Source organism: Theobroma cacao, chromosome 7 (genome assembly GCF_053813885.1).
Source record: "Theobroma cacao isolate CCN51 chromosome 7, ASM5381388v1, whole genome shotgun sequence".
Classification (NCBI taxonomy): domain Eukaryota; kingdom Viridiplantae; phylum Streptophyta; class Magnoliopsida; order Malvales; family Malvaceae; genus Theobroma; species Theobroma cacao.
The window spans coordinates 26,136,168-26,143,803 of NC_142645.1; positions in this window are offsets into that span (position 1 = coordinate 26,136,168).

The following is a 7,636-nucleotide window of genomic DNA, read 5'->3' on the forward strand; positions in this document are numbered from 1 at the left end:
AGGCAAACAATCAATTACAATCTGTTTTAATCAAAAAATGTATAAACACTTCAAAATAAATTCAATAATGGGATTATAAAGGCATTTAAACCGAGTAATAAGGCTTTTCTAGGCATGAGTGACTATAAATGATCTTTTCTTGACAATGGATGGTTTTCGCTCCATGTTTCCCGAGGCAAACAATCAATTACAATCTGTTTTAATCAAAAAATGTAAAAACAATTCAAAATAAATTCAATAATGGGATTATAAAGGCATTTAAACCGAGTAATAAGGCTTTTCTAGGCGTGAGGGACTATAAATGATCTTTTCATGACAATGGATGGCTTTCGCTCCATATTTCCGGAGGCAAACAATCAATTAGAATCTGTTTTAATGAAAAAATGTAAAAAGAATTCAAAATAAATTCAATAATGGGATTATAAAGGCATTTAAACTGAGTAATAAGGCTTTTCTAGGCATGAGGGACTATAAATGATCTTTTCATGACAATGGTGGCTTTCGCTCCATATTTCCGGAGGCAAACAATCAATTACAATCTGTTTTAATCAAAAATGTAAAAACAATTCAAAATAAATTCAATAATGGGATTATAAAGGCATTTAAACCGAGTAATAAGGCTTTTCTAGGCATGAGGGACTATAAATGATCTTTTCATGACAATGGATGGCTTTCGCTCCATATTTCCGGAGGCAAACAATCAATTACAATATGTTTTAATCAAAAACTGTAAAAAAAATTCAAAATAAATTCAATAATGGGATTATAAAGGCATTTAAACCGAGTAATAAGGCTTTTCTAGGCATGAGTTACTATAAATGATCTTTTCATGACAATGGATGGCTTTCGCTCCATGTTTCCCGAGGCAAACAATCAATTACAATCTGTTTTAATCAAAAAATGTAAAAACAATTCAAAATAAATTCAATAATGGGATTATAAAAGCATTTAAACCGAGTAATAAGGCTTTTCTCAGCATGAGTGACTACAAATGAACTTTTCTTGACAATGGAGGGCTTTCGTTCCAAGTTTCCCGAGGCAAACAATCAATTACAATATGTTTTAATCTAAAAATGTAAAAAAAATTCAAAATAAATTCCATAATGGGATTATAAAGGCATTTAAACCGAGTAATAAGGCTTTGCTAGGCATAAGTGACTATAAATGAACTTTTCTTGACTATGGATGGCTTTCGCTCCATGTTTCCCGAGGTAAACAATCAATTACAATCTGTTTTAATCAAAAATTGTAAAAAAAATTCAAAATAAATTCAATAATGGGATTATAAAGGCATTTAAACCGAGTATTAAGGCTTTTCTAGGCATGAGTGACTATAAATGATCTTTTCTTGACAATGGATGGTTTTCGCTCCATGTTTCCCGAGGTAAACAATCAATTACAATCTGTTTTAATCATAAAATGTAAAAACAATTCAAAATAAATTCAATAATGGGATTATAAAGGCATTTAAACCGAGTAATAAGGCTTTTCTAGGCATGAGTGACTATAAATGATCTTTTCTTGACAATGGATGGTTTTCGCTCCATGTTTCCCGAGGCAAACAATCAATTACAATCTGTTTTAATCAAAAAATGTAAAAACAATTCAAAATAAATTCAATAATGGGATTATAAAGGCATTTAAACCGAGTAATAAGGCTTTTCTAGGCATGAGTGACTATAAATGATCTTTTCTTGACAATGGATGGCTTTCGCTCAATATTTCCCGAGGCAAACAATCAATTAGAATCTGTTTTAATGAAAAAATGTAAAAAGAATTCAAAATAAATTCAATAATGGGATTATAAAGGCATTTAAACCGAGTAATAAGGCTTTTCTAGGCATGAGGGACTATAAATGATCTTTTCATAACAATGGATGGCTTTCGCTCCATATTTCCGGAGGCAAACAATCAATTACAATCTGTTTTAATCAAAAATGTAAAAACAATTCAAAATAAATTCAATAATGGGATTATAAAGGCATTTAAACCGAGTAATAAGGCTTTTCTAGGCATGAGGGACTATAAATGATCTTTTCATGACAATGGATGGCTTTCGCTCCATATTTCCGGAGGCAAACAATCAATTACAATATGTTTTAATCAAAAAATGTAAAAAAAATTCAAAATAAATTCAATAATGGGATTATAAAGGCATTTAAACCGAGTAATAAGGCTTTTCTAGGCATGAGTTACTATAAATGATCTTTTCATGACAATGGATGGCTTTCGCTCCATGTTTCCCAATGCAAACAATCAATTACAATCTGTTTTAATCAAAAAATGTAAAAACAATTCAAAATAAATTCAATAATGGGATTATAAAAGCATTTAAACCGAGTAATAAGGCTTTTCTCAGCATGAGTGACTACAAATGAACTTTTCTTGACAATGGAGGGCTTTCGTTCCAAGTTTCCCGAGGCAAACAATCAATTACAATATGTTTTAATCTAAAAATGTAAAAAAAATTCAAAATAAATTCCATAATGGGATTATAAAGGCATTTAAACCGAGTAATAAGGCTTTGCTAGGCATAAGTGACTATAAATGAACTTTTCTTGACTATGGATGGCTTTCGCTCCATGTTTCCCGAGGTAAACAATCAATTACAATCTGTTTTAATCAAAAATTGTAAAAAAAATTCAAAATAAATTCAATAATGGGATTATAAAGGCATTTAAACCGAGTAATAAGGCTTTTCTAGACATGAGTGACTATAAATGATCTTTTCTTGACAATGGATGGTTTTCGCTCCATGTTTCCCGAGGTAAACAATCAAATACAATCTGTTTTAATCATAAAATGTAAAAAAAATTCAAAATAAATTCAATAATGGGATTATAAAGGCATTTAAACCGAGTAATAAGGCTTTTCTAGGCATGAGTGACTATAAATGATCTTGTCTTGACAATGGATGGTTTTCGCTCCATGTTTCCCGAGGTAAACAATCAATTACAATCTGTTTTAATCAAAAAATGTAAAAACAATTCAAAATAAATTCAATAATGGGATTATAAAGGCATTTAGACCGAGTAATAAGGCTTTTCTAGGCATGAGGGACTATAAATGATCTTTTCTTGACAATGGATGGCTTTCGCTCCATATTTCCGGAGGCAAACAATCAATTACAATCTGTTTTAATCAAAAAATGTAAAAACAATTCAAAATAAATTCAATAATGGGATTATAAAAGCATTTAAACCGAGTAATAAGGCTTTTCTAGGCATGAGTGACTATAAATGATCTTTTCTTGACAATGGATTGTTTTCGCTCCATGTTTCCCGAGGCAAACAATCAATTACAATCTGTTTTAATCAAAAAATGTAAAAACAATTCAAAATACATTCAATAATGGGATTATAAAGGCATTTAAACCGAGTAATAAGGCTTTTCTAGGCATGAGTGACTATAAATGATCTTTTCTTGACAATGGATGGTTTTCGCTCCATGTTTCCCGAGGCAAACAATCAATTACAATCTGTTTTAATCAAAAAATGTAAAAAGAATTCAAAATACATTCAATAATGGGATTATAAAGGCATTTAAACCGAGTAATAAGGCTTTTCTAGGCATGAGTGGCTATAAATGATCTTTTCTTGACAATGGATGGCTTTCGCTCCATGTTTCCCGAGGCAAACAATCAATTACAATCTGTTTTAATCAAAAAATGTAAAAACAATTCAAAATAAATTCAATAATGGGATTATAAAGGCATTTAAACCGAGTAATAAGCCTTTTCTAGGCATGAGGGACTACAAATGATCTTTTCTTGACAATGGATGGCTTTCGCTCCATATTTCACGAGGCAAACAATCAATTACAATCTGTTTTAATCAAAAATGTAAAAACAATTCAAAATAAATTCAATAATGGGATTATAAAGGCATTTAAACCGAGTAATAAGGCTTTTCTAGGCATGAGGGACTATAAATGATCTTTTCTTGAAAATGGATGGCTTTCGCTCGATATTTCCGGAGGCAAACAATCAATTACAATATGTTTTAATCAAAAAGTGTAAAAAAAATTCAAAATAAATTCAATAATGGGATTATAAAGGCATTTAAACCGAGTAATAAAGCTTTTCTAGGCATGAGTGACTATAAATGATCTTTTCTTGACAATGGATGGCTTTCGCTCCATGTTTCCCGAGGCAAACAATCAATTACAATCTGTTTTAATCAAAAAATGTAAAAACAATTCAAAATAAATTCAATAATGGGATTATAAAAGCATTTAAACCGAGTAATAAGGCTTTTCTAGGCATGAGTGACTATAAATGATCTTTTCTTGACAATGGATGGCTTTCGCTCCATGTTTCCCGAGGCAAACAATCAATTACAATATGTTTTAATCAAAAAATGTAAAAACAATTCAAAATAAATTCAATAATGGGATTATAAAGGCATTTAAACCGAGTAATAAGGCTTTTCTAGGCATGAGTGACTATAAATGATCTTTTCTTGACAATGGAGTGCTTTCGCTCAATATTTCCCAAGGCAAACAATCAATTACAATATGTTTTAATCAAAAATTGTAAAAAAAATTCAAAATAAAATCAATAATGGGATTATAAAGGCATTTAAACCGAGTAATAAGGCTTTTCTAGGCATAAGTGACTATAAATGATCTTTTCTTGACAATGGATGGATTTCGCTCCATGTTTCCCGAGGCAAACAATCAATTACAAAATGTTTTAATCAAAAAATGTAAAAACAATTCAAAATAAATTCAATAATGGGATTATAAAAGCATTTAAACCGAGTAATAAGGTTTTCTAGGCATGAGTGACTATAAATGATCTTTTCATGACAATGGATGGCTTTCGCTCCATATTTCCCGGGGCAAACTATCAATTACAATCTGTTTTAATCAAAAAATGTAAAAAGAATTCAAAATAAATTCAATAATGGGATTATAAAGGCATTTAAACTAAGTAATATGGCTTTTCTAGGCATGAGGGACTATAAATGATCTTTTCTTGACAATGGATGGCTTTCGGTCCATGTTTCCCGAGGCAAACAATGAATTACAATCTGTTTTAATCAAAAAAATGTAAAATAAATTCAAAATAAATTCAATAATGGGATTATAAAAGCATTTAAACCGAGTAATAAGGCTTTGCTAGGCATGAGTTACTATAAATGATCTTTTCATGACAATGGATGGCTTTCGCTCCATGTTTCCTGAGGCAAACAATCAATTACAATATGTTTTAATCAAAAAATGTAAAAAAAAGTCAAAAGAAATTCCATAATGGGATTATAAAGGCATTTAAACCGAGTAATAAGGCTTTGCTAGGCATAAGTGACTATAAATGAACTTTTCTTGACTATGGATGGCTTTCGCTCCATGTTTCCCGAGGTAAACAATCAATTACAATCTGTTTTAATCAAAAAATGTAAAAAAAATTCAAAATAAATTCAATAATGGGATTATAAAGGCATTTAAACCGAGTAATAAGGCTTTTCTAGGCATGAGTGACTATAAATGATCTTTTCTTGACAATGGATGGTTTTCGCTCCTTGTTTCCCGAGGTAAACAATCAATTACAATCTGTTTTAATCATAAAATGTAAAAACAATTCAAAATAAATTCAATAATGGGATTATAAAGGCATTTAAACCGAGTAATAAGGCTTTTCTAGGCATGAGTGACTATAAATGATCTTTTCTTGACAATGGATGGTTTTCGCTCCATGTTTCCCGAGGCAAACAATCAATTACAATCTGTTTTAATCAAAAAATGTAAAAACAATTCAAAATAAATTCAATAATGGGATTATAAAGGCATTTAAACCGAGTAATAAGGCTTTTCTAGGCATGAGTGACTATAAATGATCTTTTCTTGACAATGGATGGCTTTCGCTCAATATTTCCCGAGGCAAACAATCAATTACAATATGTTTTAATCAAAAAATGTAAAAAAAAATTCAAAATAAAATCAATAATGGGATTATAAAGGCATTTAAACCGAGTAATAAGGCTTTTCTAGGAATGAGTGACTATAAATGATCTTTTATTGACAATGGATGGCTTTCGCTCCATGTTTCCCGAGGCAAACAATCAATTACAATCTGTTTTAATCAAAAAATGTAAAAACAATTCAAAATAAATTCAATAATGGGATTATAAAAGCATTTAAACCGAGTAATAAGGCTTTTCTCAGCATGAGTGACTACAAATGATCTTTTCTTGACAATGGAGGGCTTTCGCTCCAAGTTTCCCGAGGCAAACAATCAATTAGAATCTGTTTTAATGAAAAAATGTAAAAAGAATTCAAAATAAATTCAATAATGGGATTATAAAGGCATTTAAACCGAGTAATAAGGCTTTGCTAGGCATAAGTGACTATAAATGAACTTTTCTTGACAATGGGTGGCTTTCGCTCCAAGTTTCCCGAGGCAAACAATCAATTACAATATGTTTTAATCAAAAAATGTAAAAAGAATTCAAAATAAATTCCATAATGGGATTATAAAGGCATTTAAACCGAGTAATAAGGCTTTGCTAGGCATAAGTGACTATAAATGAACTTTTCTTGACAATGGGTGGCTTTCGCTCCAAGTTTCCCGAGGCAAACAATCAATTACAATATGTTTTAATCAAAAAATGTAAAAAAAATTCAAAATAAATTCCATAATGGGATTATAAAGGCATTTAAACCGAGTAATAAGGCTTTTCTAGGCATGAGTGACTATAAATGATCTTTTCTTGACAATGGATGGCTTTCGCTCCATGTTTCCCGAGGCAAACAATCAATTACAATATGTTTTAAGCAAAAAATGTAAAAACAATTCAAAATAAATTCAATAATGGGATTATAAAAGCATTTAAACCGAGTAATAAGGCTTTTCTCAGCATGAGTGACTACAAATGATCTTTTCTTGACAATGGAGGGCTTTCGCTCCAAGTTTCCCGAGGCAAACAATCAATTAGAATCTGTTTTAATGAAAAAATGTAAAAAGAATTCAAAATAAATTCAATAATGGGATTATAAAGGCATTTAAACCGAGTAATAAGGCTTTTCTAGGCATGAGAAACTATAAATGATCTTTTCATGACAATGGATGGCTTTCGCTCCATATTTCCGGAGGCAAACAATCAATTACAATCTGTTTTAACCAAAAATGTAAAAACAATTCAAAATAAATTCAAAAATGGGATTATAAAGGCATTTAAACCGAGTAATAAGGCTTTTCTAGGCATGAGGGACTATAAATGATCTTTTCATGACAATGGATGGCTTTCGCTCCATATTTCCGGAGGCAAACAATCAATTACAATATGTTTTAATCAAAAAATCTAAAAAAAATTCAAAATAAATTCAATAATGGGATTATAAAGGCATTTAAACCGAGTAAGAAGGCTTTTCTAGGCATGAGTTACTATAAATGATCTTTTCATGACAATGGATGGCTTTCGCTCCATGTTTCCTGAGGCAAACAATCAATTACAATTTGTTTTAATCAAAAAATGTAAAAACAATTCAAAATAAATTCAATAATGGGATTATAAAAGCATTTAAACCGAGTAATAAGGATTTTCTCAGCATGAGTGACTACAAATGATCTTTTCTTGACAATGGAGGGCTTTCGCTCCAAGTTTCCCGAGGCAAACAATCAATTAGAATCTGTTTT